Genomic DNA, 14,713 nt, shown 5'->3' with positions numbered 1-14,713 from the left:
TTCGTAGGCTAGTGCGGATTACGATTCACAGCATCGTGTGTCTCCATGTGTCGACTTGTCTCGACTTTGCTCGGCTGACGCGAAAGCTGACGCTTGCAAATGGGCGTATATGTAGAGGACAGGCGCTAGAAACGACTGGGAGAGGCCACATCGACAAACACACAACGGACCCTTTCATTTGACTGTGGCCGCACGTTCGCGCCTTTGCGTACCGAGAGCAAGAGGGGGGTCAGCGAGCTGGACCGTACCATTACCGCACAGCAGCACCAAAAACTAAGGAAAAAGGCAAAACTGAAGAAACCAACACACGCGGACTTCCTAGTTCGTCACCCAGCCCAGCACTAACCACGGCCAACGCTGCCTAATTTCGGTAATCGGACATGAACCCGTGTCGTTGGCACGGCATACAAGTTGGCGAGAATGTTGGCAGACGTGCGGACGTCTTAGTCCGTGTACAGATCACTTGGGATTTGCCTGACAGTCTCTCGCGTTGCCTTTTAGGGAAGGAAAATGGAATAGCCCTGAGCCACAACACAACGACCACGGAAACGTCCGTGAGAAGAGCTAAAACTCGGCACGAGGAAACTATGTTCCGCTATTTGTTTTCGGCCGCTCGGGCTATCGGACGTGGGACGACTGCACTGCTGTCACTGTCGTCTAGTAAAATCTCCACGGCGTGTTTATGCGTAATTTACTTGTTCTATAAGATCAAGGGAGTACGTTAGTTTCAGAATGTTTAAAAAGCATTGTCAGATGTGGGGTTCGAACCAACGCTCCCTTACAGGAACCATAGCTTAAATCTGGCGCCTTAGACCGCTCGGCCAATCTGACGCGCAAGACAAGCGCTCCAGTGACTTCCATCTCTAGCAAGACCTCAGGAACCTCACTCCGAAATCTGTTTCTTTTTTCGGTAGGATGGAATTATGTCAGTTTCAGAATATGTGAGACGCAATGTCAGATGTGGCGTACTAAACGCACCCTCGCTTTCGGGAAACAATGTGGCGCGTTGGACCGCTTTCTTCCGTCGCTTCCAGTTTGAACTGTGACTAGCAAAACTGTATTTAGTAATAGGAACATTTTCACATTGATGCAAAGAAAACTAGATATTAACGAACGGCGAATGAGACCGTTTCCTAGCAACAGCCACGCTGTGCATTACGCACTCGTGGGAAGCCAATGAAATATTTCTTGTGAGGCTCTAACTGTCGGCCTTCACTTTCCAATACTTAGGCACTGCCCCGGTGGTACCGACGCATACATACTGAAACGTCTTTGGATCGTCAGTGAGTACTTCATATTAGAAATTTCGTGTTCGCCCTGATGTGCATTAAAGGGCCAATTTATCAGAGAAAGTCAGTTCTGCGCCTAGTTACAGTATGTCGCCCTAGCAGCGCCAGGAAATCGGGTTCAGTGGTGCTCGCGTTGCACTCAGCGTTGAGCGCCTGCAGCGCTATCGCCTTCGGCCTCTGGCGCCAGGAGGGAAGGCGACACATGATGGCGCAAGCAGCGCGTAGCAGAAGGCGGTGGTGGTGTGTCGGTCAGCATGGTTGCTTCCCAAGTAGCTGCTCCGGGATCGAAGGCCGGACATCGCACGGAAGTTGACTCCTTTACGCAGGAGAGTGTTTTCAACGGTACGAATGGTTTCCCTTCTCCCTTCGTAGGCTAGTGCGGATTACGATTCACAGCATCGTGTGTCCCCATGTGTCGACTTGTCTCGACTTTGCTCGGCTGACGCGAAAGCTGACGCTTGCAAATGGGCGTATATGTAGAGGACAGGCGCTAGAAACGACTGGGAGAGGCCACATCGACAAACACATAACGGACCCTTTCATTTGACTGTGGCCGCATGTTCGCGCCTTTGCGTACCGAGAGCAAGAGGGGGTTCAGCGAGCTGGACCGTACCATTACCGCACAGCAGCACCAAAAACTAAGGAAAAAGGCAAAACTGAAGAAACCAACACACGCGGACTTCCTAGTTCGTCACCCAGCCGAGCACTAACCATGGCCAACGCTGCCTAATTTCGGTAATCGGACATGAACCCGTGTCGTTGGCACGGCATACAAGTTGGCGAGAATGTTGGCAGACGTGCGGACGTCTTAGTCCGTGTACAGATCACTTGGGATTTGCCTGACAGTCTCTCGCGTTGCCTTTTAGGGAAGAAAATGGAATAGCCCTGAGCCACAACACAACGACCACGGAAACGTCCGTGAGAAGAGTTAAAACTCGGCACGAGGAAAATATGTTCCGCAATTTGTTTTCGGCCGCTCGGGCTATCGGACGTGCGATGCCTGCACTGCTGTCACTGTCGTCTCTAGTAAAATCTCCACGGCGTGTTTCTGCGTAATTTACTTGTTCTATAAGATCAAGGGAGTACGTTAGTTTCAGAATGTTTAAAAAGCTTTGTCTGATGTGGGGTTCGAACCCACGCTCCCTTACGGGAACCATACCTTAAATCTGGCGCCTTAGACCGCTCGGCCAATCTGACGCGCAAGACAAGCGCTCCAGTTACTTCCATCTCTAGCAAGACCTCAGGAACCTCACTCCGAAATCTGTTTCTTTTTTCGGAAGGATGGAATTATGTCAGTTTCAGAATATGTGAGACGCAATGTCAGATGTGGTGTACTAAACGCACCCTCGCTTTCGGGAAACAATGTGGCGCGTTGGACCGCTTCCTTCCGTCGCTTCCAGTTTGAACTGTGACTAGCAAAACTGTATTTAGTAATAGGAACATTTTCACATTGATGCAAAGAAAACTAGATATTAACGAACGGCGAATGAGACCGTTTCCTAGCAACAGCCACGCTGTGCATTACGCACTCGTGGGAAGCCAATGAAATATTTCATTTGAGGCTCTAACTGTCAGCCTTCTCTTTCCAATACTTAGGCACTGCCCCGGTGGTACCGACGCATACATACTGAAACGTCTTTGGATCGTCAGTGAGTACTTCATATTAGAAATTTCGTGTTCGCCCTGATGTGCATTAAAGGGCCAATTTATCAGAGAAAGTCAGTTCTGCGCCTAGTTACAGTATGTCGCCCTAGCAGCGCCAGGAAATCGGGTTCAGTGGTGCTCGCGTTGCACTCGGCGTTGAGCGCCTGCAGCGCTATCGCCTTCGGCCTCTGGCGCCAGGAGGGAAGGCGACACATGACGGCGCAAGCGGCGCGTAGCAGAAGGCGGTGGTGGTGTGTCGGTCAGCATGGTTGCTTCCCAAGTAGCTGCTCCGGGTTCGAAGGCCGGACATCGCACGGAAGTTGTCTCCTTTACTCAGGAGAGTGTTTTCAACGCTACGAATGGTTTCCCTTCTCCCCTCGTAGGCTAGTGCGGATTACGATTCACAGCATCGTGTGTCCCCATGTGTCGACTTGTCTCGACTTTGCTCGGCTGACGCGAAAGCTGACGCTTGCAAATGGGCGTATATGTAGAGGACAGGCGCTAGAAACGACTGGGAGAGGCCACATCGACAAACACATAACGGACCCTTTCATTTGACTGTGGCCGCATGTTCGCGCCTTTGCGTACCGAGAGCAAGAGGGGGTTCAGCGAGCTGGACCGTACCATTACCGCACAGCAGCACCAAAAAGTAAGGAAAAAGGCAAAACTGAAGAAACCAACACACGCGGACTTCCTAGTTCGTCACCCAGCCGAGCACTAACCACGGCCAACGCTGCCTAATTTCGGTAATCGGACATGAACCCGTGTCGTTGGCACGGCATACAAGTTGGCGAGAATGTTGGCAGACGTGCAGACGTCTTAGTCCGTGTACAGATCACTTGGGATTTGCCTGACAGTCTCTCGCGTTGCCTTTTAGGGAAGGAAAATGGAATAGCCCTGAGCCACAACACAACGACCACGGAAACGTCCGTGAGAAGAGTTAAAACTCGGCACGAGGAAAATATGTTCCGCAATTTGTTTTCGGCCGCTCGGGCTATCGGACGTGCGATGCCTGCACTGCTGTCACTGTCGTCTCTAGTAAAATCTCCACGGCGTGTTTCTGCGTAATTTACTTGTTCTGTAAGATCAAGGGAGTACGTTAGTTTCAGAATGTTTAAAAAGCTTTGTCTGATGTGGGGTTCGAACCCACGCTCCCTTACGGGAACCATAGCTTAAATCTGGCGCCTTAGACCGCTCGGCCAATCTGACGCGCAAGACAAGCGCTCCAGTGACTTCCATCTCTAGCAAGACCTCAGGAACCTCACTCCGAAATCTGTTTCTTTTTTCGGTAGGATGGAATTATGTCAGTTTCAGAATATGTAAGACGCAATGTCAGATGTGGCGTACTAAACGCACCCTCGCTTTCGGGAAACAATGTGGCGCGTTGGACCGCTTTCTTCCGTCGCTTCCAGTTTGAACTGTGACTAGCAAAACTGTATTTAGCAATAGAAACATTCTCACATTGATGCAAAGAAAACTAGATATTAACGAACGGCGAATGAGACCGTTTCCTAGCAACAGCCACGCTGTGCAATACGCACTCGTGAGAAGCCAATGAAATACTTCATGTGAGGCTCTAACTGTCGGCCTTCACTTTCCAATACTTAGGCACTGCCCCGGTGGTACCGACGCATACATACTGAAACGTCTTTGGATCGTCAGTGAGTACTTCATATTAGAAATTTCGTGTTCGCCCTGATGTGCATTAAAGGGCCAATTTATCAGAGAAAGTCAGTTCTGCGCCTAGTTACAGTATGTCGCCCTAGCAGCGCCGGGAAATCGGGTTCAGTGGTGCTCGCGTTGCACTCGGCGTTGAGCGCCTGCAGCGCTATCGCCTTCGGCCTCTGGCGCCAGGAGGGAAGGCGACACATGATGGCGCAAGCAGCGCGTAGCAGAAGGCGGTGGTGGTGTGTCGGTCAGCATGGTTGCTTCCCAAGTAGCTGCTCCGGGATCGAAGGCCGGACATCGCACGGAAGTTGACTCCTTTACGCAGGAGAGTGTTTTCAACGGTACGAATGGTTTCCCTTCTCCCTTCGTAGGCTAGTGCGGATTACGATTCACAGCATCGTGTGTCCCCATGTGTCGACTTGTCTCGACTTTGCTCGGCTGACGCGAAAGCTGACGCTTGCAAATGGGCGTATATGTAGAGGACAGGCGCTAGAAACGACTGGGAGAGGCCACATCGACAAACACATAACGGACCCTTTCATTTGACTGTGGCCGCATGTTCGCGCCTTTGCGTACCGAGAGCAAGAGGGGGTTCAGCGAGCTGGACCGTACCATTACCGCACAGCAGCACCAAAAACTAAGGAAAAAGGCAAAACTGAAGAAACCAACACACGCGGACTTCCTAGTTCGTCACCCAGCCGAGCACTAACCATGGCCAACGCTGCCTAATTTCGGTAATCGGACATGAACCCGTGTCGTTGGCACGGCATACAAGTTGGCGAGAATGTTGGCAGACGTGCGGACGTCTTAGTCCGTGTACAGATCACTTGGGATTTGCCTGACAGTCTCTCGCGTTGCCTTTTAGGGAAGAAAATGGAATAGCCCTGAGCCACAACACAACGACCACGGAAACGTCCGTGAGAAGAGTTAAAACTCGGCACGAGGAAAATATGTTCCGCAATTTGTTTTCGGCCGCTCGGGCTATCGGACGTGCGATGCCTGCACTGCTGTCACTGTCGTCTCTAGTAAAATCTCCACGGCGTGTTTCTGCGTAATTTACTTGTTCTATAAGATCAAGGGAGTACGTTAGTTTCAGAATGTTTAAAAAGCTTCGTCAGATGTGGGGTTCGAACCCACGCTCCCTTACGGGAACCATACCTTAAATCTGGCGCCTTAGACCGCTCGGCCAATCTGACGCGCAAGACAAGCGCTCCAGTTACTTCCATCTCTAGCAAGACCTCAGGAACCTCACTCCGAAATCTGTTTCTTTTTTCGGAAGGATGGAATTATGTCAGTTTCAGAATATGTGAGACGCAATGTCAGATGTGGTGTACTAAACGCACCCTCGCTTTCGGGAAACAATGTGGCGCGTTGGACCGCTTTCTTCCGTCGCTTCCAGTTTGAACTGTGACTAGCAAAACTGTATTTAGTAATAGGAACATTTTCACATTGATGCAAAGAAAACTAGATATTAACGAACGGCGAATGAGACCGTTTCCTAGCAACAGCCACGCTGTGCATTACGCACTCGTGGGAAGCCAATGAAATATTTCATTTGAGGCTCTAACTGTCAGCCTTCTCTTTCCAATACTTAGGCACTGCCCCGGTGGTACCGACGCATACATACTGAAACGTCTTTGGATCGTCAGTGAGTACTTCATATTAGAAATTTCGTGTTCGCCCTGATGTGCATTAAAGGGCCAATTTATCAGAGAAAGTCAGTTCTGCGCCTAGTTACAGTATGTCGCCCTAGCAGCGCCAGGAAATCGGGTTCAGTGGTGCTCGCGTTGCACTCGGCGTTGAGCGCCTGCAGCGCTATCGCCTTCGGCCTCTGGCGCCAGGAGGGAAGGCGACACATGACGGCGCAAGCGGCGCGTAGCAGAAGGCGGTGGTGGTGTGTCGGTCAGCATGGTTGCTTCCCAAGTAGCTGCTCCGGGTTCGAAGGCCGGACATCGCACGGAAGTTGTCTCCTTTACTCAGGAGAGTGTTTTCAACGCTACGAATGGTTTCCCTTCTCCCCTCGTAGGCTAGTGCGGATTACGATTCACAGCATCGTGTGTCCCCATGTGTCGACTTGTCTCGACTTTGCTCGGCTGACGCGAAAGCTGACGCTTGCAAATGGGCGTATATGTAGAGGACAGGCGCTAGAAACGACTGGGAGAGGCCACATCGACAAACACATAACGGACCCTTTCATTTGACTGTGGCCGCATGTTCGCGCCTTTGCGTACCGAGAGCAAGAGGGGGTTCAGCGAGCTGGACCGTACCATTACCGCACAGCAGCACCAAAAAGTAAGGAAAAAGGCAAAACTGAAGAAACCAACACACGCGGACTTCCTAGTTCGTCACCCAGCCGAGCACTAACCACGGCCAACGCTGCCTAATTTCGGTAATCGGACATGAACCCGTGTCGTTGGCACGGCATACAAGTTGGCGAGAATGTTGGCAGACGTGCAGACGTCTTAGTCCGTGTACAGATCACTTGGGATTTGCCTGACAGTCTCTCGCGTTGCCTTTTAGGGAAGGAAAATGGAATAGCCCTGAGCCACAACACAACGACCACGGAAACGTCCGTGAGAAGAGTTAAAACTCGGCACGAGGAAAATATGTTCCGCAATTTGTTTTCGGCCGCTCGGGCTATCGGACGTGCGATGCCTGCACTGCTGTCACTGTCGTCTCTAGTAAAATCTCCACGGCGTGTTTCTGCGTAATTTACTTGTTCTGTAAGATCAAGGGAGTACGTTAGTTTCAGAATGTTTAAAAAGCTTTGTCTGATGTGGGGTTCGAACCCACGCTCCCTTACGGGAACCATAGCTTAAATCTGGCGCCTTAGACCGCTCGGCCAATCTGACGCGCAAGACAAGCGCTCCAGTGACTTCCATCTCTAGCAAGACCTCAGGAACCTCACTCCGAAATCTGTTTCTTTTTTCGGTAGGATGGAATTATGTCAGTTTCAGAATATGTAAGACGCAATGTCAGATGTGGCGTACTAAACGCACCCTCGCTTTCGGGAAACAATGTGGCGCGTTGGACCGCTTTCTTCCGTCGCTTCCAGTTTGAACTGTGACTAGCAAAACTGTATTTAGCAATAGAAACATTCTCACATTGATGCAAAGAAAACTAGATATTAACGAACGGCGAATGAGACCGTTTCCTAGCAACAGCCACGCTGTGCAATACGCACTCGTGAGAAGCCAATGAAATACTTCATGTGAGGCTCTAACTGTCGGCCTTCACTTTCCAATACTTAGGCACTGCCCCGGTGGTACCGACGCATACATACTGAAACGTCTTTGGATCGTCAGTGAGTACTTCATATTAGAAATTTCGTGTTCGCCCTGATGTGCATTAAAGGGCCAATTTATCAGAGAAAGTCAGTTCTGCGCCTAGTTACAGTATGTCGCCCTAGCAGCGCCGGGAAATCGGGTTCAGTTGTGCTCGCGTTGCACTCGGCGTTGAGCGCCTGCAGCGCTATCGCCTTCGGCCTCTGGCGCCAGGAGGGAAGGCGACACATGATGGCGCAAGCAGCGCGTAGCAGAAGGCGGTGGTGGTGTGTCGGTCAGCATGGTTGCTTCCCAAGTAGCTGCTCCGGGTTCGAAGGCCGGACATCGCACGGAAGTTGTCTCCTTTACTCAGGAGAGTGTTTTCAACGCTACGAATGGTTTCCCTTCTCCCCTCGTAGGCTAGTGCGGATTACGATTCACAGCATCGTGTGTCCCCATGTGTCGACTTGTCTCGACTTTGCTCGGCTGACGCGAAAGCTGACGCTTGCAAATGGGCGTATATGTAGAGGACAGGCGCTAGAAACGACTGGGAGAGGCCACATCGACAAACACATAACGGACCCTTTCATTTGACTGTGGCCGCATGTTCGCGCCTTTGCGTACCGAGAGCAAGAGGGGGTTCAGCGAGCTGGACCGTACCATTACCGCACAGCAGCACCAAAAAGTAAGGAAAAAGGCAAAACTGAAGAAACCAACACACGCGGACTTCCTAGTTCGTCACCCAGCCGAGCACTAACCACGGCCAACGCTGCCTAATTTCGGTAATCGGACATGAACCCGTGTCGTTGGCACGGCATACAAGTTGGCGAGAATGTTGGCAGACGTGCAGACGTCTTAGTCCGTGTACAGATCACTTGGGATTTGCCTGACAGTCTCTCGCGTTGCCTTTTAGGGAAGGAAAATGGAATAGCCCTGAGCCACAACACAACGACCACGGAAACGTCCGTGAGAAGAGTTAAAACTCGGCACGAGGAAAATATGTTCCGCAATTTGTTTTCGGCCGCTCGGGCTATCGGACGTGCGATGCCTGCACTGCTGTCACTGTCGTCTCTAGTAAAATCTCCACGGCGTGTTTCTGCGTAATTTACTTGTTCTGTAAGATCAAGGGAGTACGTTAGTTTCAGAATGTTTAAAAAGCTTTGTCTGATGTGGGGTTCGAACCCACGCTCCCTTACGGGAACCATAGCTTAAATCTGGCGCCTTAGACCGCTCGGCCAATCTGACGCGCAAGACAAGCGCTCCAGTGACTTCCATCTCTAGCAAGACCTCAGGAACCTCACTCCGAAATCTGTTTCTTTTTTCGGTAGGATGGAATTATGTCAGTTTCAGAATATGTAAGACGCAATGTCAGATGTGGCGTACTAAACGCACCCTCGCTTTCGGGAAACAATGTGGCGCGTTGGACCGCTTTCTTCCGTCGCTTCCAGTTTGAACTGTGACTAGCAAAACTGTATTTAGCAATAGAAACATTCTCACATTGATGCAAAGAAAACTAGATATTAACGAACGGCGAATGAGACCGTTTCCTAGCAACAGCCACGCTGTGCAATACGCACTCGTGAGAAGCCAATGAAATACTTCATGTGAGGCTCTAACTGTCGGCCTTCACTTTCCAATACTTAGGCACTGCCCCGGTGGTACCGACGCATACATACTGAAACGTCTTTGGATCGTCAGTGAGTACTTCATATTAGAAATTTCGTGTTCGCCCTGATGTGCATTAAAGGGCCAATTTATCAGAGAAAGTCAGTTCTGCGCCTAGTTACAGTATGTCGCCCTAGCAGCGCCGGGAAATCGGGTTCAGTTGTGCTCGCGTTGCACTCGGCGTTGAGCGCCTGCAGCGCTATCGCCTTCGGCCTCTGGCGCCAGGAGGGAAGGCGACACATGATGGCGCAAGCAGCGCGTAGCAGAAGGCGGTGGTGGTGTGTCGGTCAGCATGGTTGCTTCCCAAGTAGCTGCTCCGGGTTCGAAGGCCGGACATCGCACGGAAGTTGTCTCCTTTACTCAGGAGAGTGTTTTCAACGCTACGAATGGTTTCCCTTCTCCCCTCGTAGGCTAGTGCGGATTACGATTCACAGCATCGTGTGTCCCCATGTGTCGACTTGTCTCGACTTTGCTCGGCTGACGCGAAAGCTGACGCTTGCAAATGGGCGTATATGTAGAGGACAGGCGCTAGAAACGACTGGGAGAGGCCACATCGACAAACACATAACGGACCCTTTCATTTGACTGTGGCCGCATGTTCGCGCCTTTGCGTACCGAGAGCAAGAGGGGGTTCAGCGAGCTGGACCGTACCATTACCGCACAGCAGCACCAAAAAGTAAGGAAAAAGGCAAAACTGAAGAAACCAACACACGCGGACTTCCTAGTTCGTCACCCAGCCGAGCACTAACCACGGCCAACGCTGCCTAATTTCGGTAATCGGACATGAACCCGTGTCGTTGGCACGGCATACAAGTTGGCGAGAATGTTGGCAGACGTGCAGACGTCTTAGTCCGTGTACAGATCACTTGGGATTTGCCTGACAGTCTCTCGCGTTGCCTTTTAGGGAAGGAAAATGGAATAGCCCTGAGCCACAACACAACGACCACGGAAACGTCCGTGAGAAGAGTTAAAACTCGGCACGAGGAAAATATGTTCCGCAATTTGTTTTCGGCCGCTCGGGCTATCGGACGTGCGATGCCTGCACTGCTGTCACTGTCGTCTCTAGTAAAATCTCCACGGCGTGTTTCTGCGTAATTTACTTGTTCTGTAAGATCAAGGGAGTACGTTAGTTTCAGAATGTTTAAAAAGCTTTGTCTGATGTGGGGTTCGAACCCACGCTCCCTTACGGGAACCATAGCTTAAATCTGGCGCCTTAGACCGCTCGGCCAATCTGACGCGCAAGACAAGCGCTCCAGTGACTTCCATCTCTAGCAAGACCTCAGGAACCTCACTCCGAAATCTGTTTCTTTTTTCGGTAGGATGGAATTATGTCAGTTTCAGAATATGTAAGACGCAATGTCAGATGTGGCGTACTAAACGCACCCTCGCTTTCGGGAAACAATGTGGCGCGTTGGACCGCTTTCTTCCGTCGCTTCCAGTTTGAACTGTGACTAGCAAAACTGTATTTAGCAATAGAAACATTCTCACATTGATGCAAAGAAAACTAGATATTAACGAACGGCGAATGAGACCGTTTCCTAGCAACAGCCACGCTGTGCAATACGCACTCGTGAGAAGCCAATGAAATACTTCATGTGAGGCTCTAACTGTCGGCCTTCACTTTCCAATACTTAGGCACTGCCCCGGTGGTACCGACGCATACATACTGAAACGTCTTTGGATCGTCAGTGAGTACTTCATATTAGAAATTTCGTGTTCGCCCTGATGTGCATTAAAGGGCCAATTTATCAGAGAAAGTCAGTTCTGCGCCTAGTTACAGTATGTCGCCCTAGCAGCGCCGGGAAATCGGGTTCAGTTGTGCTCGCGTTGCACTCGGCGTTGAGCGCCTGCAGCGCTATCGCCTTCGGCCTCTGGCGCCAGGAGGGAAGGCGACACATGATGGCGCAAGCAGCGCGTAGCAGAAGGCGGTGGTGGTGTGTCGGTCAGCATGGTTGCTTCCCAAGTAGCTGCTCCGGGATCGAAGGCCGGACATCGCACGGAAGTTGACTCCTTTACGCAGGAGAGTGTTTTCAACGGTACGAATGGTTTCCCTTCTCCCTTCGTAGGCTAGTGCGGATTACGATTCACAGCATCGTGTGTCCCCATGTGTCGACTTGTCTCGACTTTGCTCGGCTGACGCGAAAGCTGACGCTTGCAAATGGGCGTATATGTAGAGGACAGGCGCTAGAAACGACTGGGAGAGGCCACATCGACAAACACATAACGGACCCTTTCATTTGACTGTGGCCGCATGTTCGCGCCTTTGCGTACCGAGAGCAAGAGGGGGGTCAGCGAGCTGGACCGTACCATTACCGCACAGCAGCACCAAAAAGTAAGGAAAAAGGCAAAACTGAAGAAACCAACACACGCGGACTTCCTAGTTCGTCACCCAGCCCAGCACTAACCACGGCCAACGCTGCCTAATTTCGGTAATCGGACATGAACCCGTGTCGTTGGCACGGCATACAAGTTGGCGAGAATGTTGGCAGACGTGCGGACGTCTTAGTCCGTGTACAGATCACTTGGGATTTGCCTGACAGTCTCTCGCGTTGCCTTTTAGGGAAGGAAAATGGAATAGCCCTGAGCCACAACACAACGACCACGGAAACGTCCGTGAGAAGAGCTAAAACTCGGCACGAGGAAACTATGTTCCGCTATTTGTTTTCGGCCGCTCGGGCTATCGGACGTGGGACGACTGCACTGCTGTCACTGTCGTCTAGTAAAATCTCCACGGCGTGTTTATGCGTAATTTACTTGTTCTATAAGATCAAGGGAGTACGTTAGTTTCAGAATGTTTAAAAAGCATTGTCAGATGTGGGGTTCGAACCAACGCTCCCTTACAGGAACCATAGCTTAAATCTGGCGCCTTAGACCGCTCGGCCAATCTGACGCGCAAGACAAGCGCTCCAGTGACTTCCATCTCTAGCAAGACCTCAGGAACCTCACTCCGAAATCTGTTTCTTTTTTCGGTAGGATGGAATTATGTCAGTTTCAGAATATGTGAGACGCAATGTCAGATGTGGCGTACTAAACGCACCCTCGCTTTCGGGAAACAATGTGGCGCGTTGGACCGCTTTCTTCCGTCGCTTCCAGTTTGAACTGTGACTAGCAAAACTGTATTTAGTAATAGGAACATTTTCACATTGATGCAAAGAAAACTAGATATTAACGAACGGCGAATGAGACCGTTTCCTAGCAACAGCCACGCTGTGCATTACGCACTCGTGGGAAGCCAATGAAATATTTCTTGTGAGGCTCTAACTGTCGGCCTTCACTTTCCAATACTTAGGCACTGCCCCGGTGGTACCGACGCATACATACTGAAACGTCTTTGGATCGTCAGTGAGTACTTCATATTAGAAATTTCGTGTTCGCCCTGATGTGCATTAAAGGGCCAATTTATCAGAGAAAGTCAGTTCTGCGCCTAGTTACAGTATGTCGCCCTAGCAGCGCCAGGAAATCGGGTTCAGTGGTGCTCGCGTTGCACTCGGCGTTGAGCGCCTGCAGCGCTATCGCCTTCGGCCTCTGGCGCCAGGAGGGAAGGCGACACATGATGGCGCAAGCAGCGCGTAGCAGAAGGCGGTGGTGGTGTGTCGGTCAGCATGGTTGCTTCCCAAGTAGCTGCTCCGGGATCGAAGGCCGGACATCGCACGGAAGTTGACTCCTTTACGCAGGAGAGTGTTTTCAACGGTACGAATGGTTTCCCTTCTCCCTTCGTAGGCTAGTGCGGATTACGATTCACAGCATCGTGTGTCCCCATGTGTCGACTTGTCTCGACTTTGCTCGGCTGACGCGAAAGCTGACGCTTGCAAATGGGCGTATATGTAGAGGACAGGCGCTAGAAACGACTGGGAGAGGCCACATCGACAAACACATAACGGACCCTTTCATTTGACTGTGGCCGCATGTTCGCGCCTTTGCGTACCGAGAGCAAGAGGGGGTTCAGCGAGCTGGACCGTACCATTACCGCACAGCAGCACCAAAAACTAAGGAAAAAGGCAAAACTGAAGAAACCAACACACGCGGACTTCCTAGTTCGTCACCCAGCCGAGCACTAACCATGGCCAACGCTGCCTAATTTCGGTAATCGGACATGAACCCGTGTCGTTGGCACGGCATACAAGTTGGCGAGAATGTTGGCAGACGTGCGGACGTCTTAGTCCGTGTACAGATCACTTGGGATTTGCCTGACAGTCTCTCGCGTTGCCTTTTAGGGAAGAAAATGGAATAGCCCTGAGCCACAACACAACGACCACGGAAACGTCCGTGAGAAGAGTTAAAACTCGGCACGAGGAAAATATGTTCCGCAATTTGTTTTCGGCCGCTCGGGCTATCGGACGTGCGATGCCTGCACTGCTGTCACTGTCGTCTCTAGTAAAATCTCCACGGCGTGTTTCTGCGTAATTTACTTGTTCTGTAAGATCAAGGGAGTACGTTAGTTTCAGAATGTTTAAAAAGCTTTGTCTGATGTGGGGTTCGAACCCACGCTCCCTTACGGGAACCATAGCTTAAATCTGGCGCCTTAGACCGCTCGGCCAATCTGACGCGCAAGACAAGCGCTCCAGTGACTTCCATCTCTAGCAAGACCTCAGGAACCTCACTCCGAAATCTGTTTCTTTTTTCGGTAGGATGGAATTATGTCAGTTTCAGAATATGTAAGACGCAATGTCAGATGTGGCGTACTAAACGCACCCTCGCTTTCGGGAAACAATGTGGCGCGTTGGACCGCTTTCTTCCGTCGCTTCCAGTTTGAACTGTGACTAGCAAAACTGTATTTAGCAATAGAAACATTCTCACATTGATGCAAAGAAAACTAGATATTAACGAACGGCGAATGAGACCGTTTCCTAGCAACAGCCACGCTGTGCAATACGCACTCGTGAGAAGCCAATGAAATACTTCATGTGAGGCTCTAACTGTCGGCCTTCACTTTCCAATACTTAGGCACTGCCCCGGTGGTACCGACGCATACATACTGAAACGTCTTTGGATCGTCAGTGAGTACTTCATATTAGAAATTTCGTGTTCGCCCTGATGTGCATTAAAGGGCCAATTTATCAGAGAAAGTCAGTTCTGCGCCTAGTTACAGTATGTCGCCCTAGCAGCGCCGGGAAATCGGGTTCAGTGGTGCTCGCGTTGCACTCGGCGTTGAGCGCCTGCAGCGCTATCGCCTTCGGCCTCTGG

The 14,713-nt window shown here is 51.0% G+C and overlaps 6 non-coding genes across 6 annotated transcripts; all 6 read right to left on the bottom strand.

The window, feature by feature from the left end:
* Positions 1–4,058: 4,058 nt before the first annotated feature.
* Positions 4,059–4,142, bottom strand: Trnal-uaa. The gene has a single exon. It is a non-coding gene; the product is annotated as a tRNA-Leu (tRNA).
* Positions 4,143–5,713: 1,571 nt separating this feature from the next.
* Positions 5,714–5,797, bottom strand: Trnal-uaa. The gene has a single exon. It is a non-coding gene; the product is annotated as a tRNA-Leu (tRNA).
* Positions 5,798–7,369: 1,572 nt separating this feature from the next.
* Trnal-uaa lies at positions 7,370–7,453 on the bottom strand. The gene has a single exon. It is a non-coding gene; the product is annotated as a tRNA-Leu (tRNA).
* Positions 7,454–9,025: 1,572 nt separating this feature from the next.
* On the bottom strand, positions 9,026–9,109 carry Trnal-uaa. The gene has a single exon. It is a non-coding gene; the product is annotated as a tRNA-Leu (tRNA).
* Positions 9,110–10,681: 1,572 nt separating this feature from the next.
* On the bottom strand, positions 10,682–10,765 carry Trnal-uaa. The gene has a single exon. It is a non-coding gene; the product is annotated as a tRNA-Leu (tRNA).
* Positions 10,766–13,990: 3,225 nt separating this feature from the next.
* Positions 13,991–14,074, bottom strand: Trnal-uaa. Its single transcript has one exon. It is a non-coding gene; the product is annotated as a tRNA-Leu (tRNA).
* Between the last annotated feature and the right edge of the window lie 639 nt (positions 14,075–14,713).

This window comes from Schistocerca piceifrons, chromosome 7 (assembly GCF_021461385.2).
Source record: "Schistocerca piceifrons isolate TAMUIC-IGC-003096 chromosome 7, iqSchPice1.1, whole genome shotgun sequence".
NCBI lineage: Eukaryota > Metazoa > Arthropoda > Insecta > Orthoptera > Acrididae > Schistocerca > Schistocerca piceifrons.
The sequence above is the reverse complement of the archived record's forward strand: the minus strand, read 5'-3'. Positions and strand labels throughout refer to the sequence as shown.